Consider the following 370-nt stretch of genomic DNA (forward strand, 5'->3'; position numbering starts at 1 on the left):
CCTAGGCATACTTCTAAGGCATAACCAGCATTACAAGCAGAATCTTTTTAGGGGCCTCACTAAGACCAGGGGCCTGTCCCCTAGCTCACAATTGTCAATAAAGTATGCTTACAAGCAGGTGGAATTCTCTTCCCCAATCTCCTTAATACCCACTGTACTATTGGCCCAGCTCTGAAAAAAAGGTTTTCTGTGTTTGACTTCTCTGCCTCTCTTCCCAAGAAGTTATCTTTCATCTTGATACCTACGCATACTTTACTGCTATTACTACATGATGACTCTATGGCTGCAGAGTAATAGTATTAACCAGTATACTTGTGCTGGAGGTATAAGGGGCCAACGCCATGTGGGAATATTGACAAAATAGCTGATG

Source organism: Sorex araneus, chromosome X (genome assembly GCF_027595985.1).
Source record: "Sorex araneus isolate mSorAra2 chromosome X, mSorAra2.pri, whole genome shotgun sequence".
Lineage (NCBI taxonomy): Eukaryota > Metazoa > Chordata > Mammalia > Eulipotyphla > Soricidae > Sorex > Sorex araneus.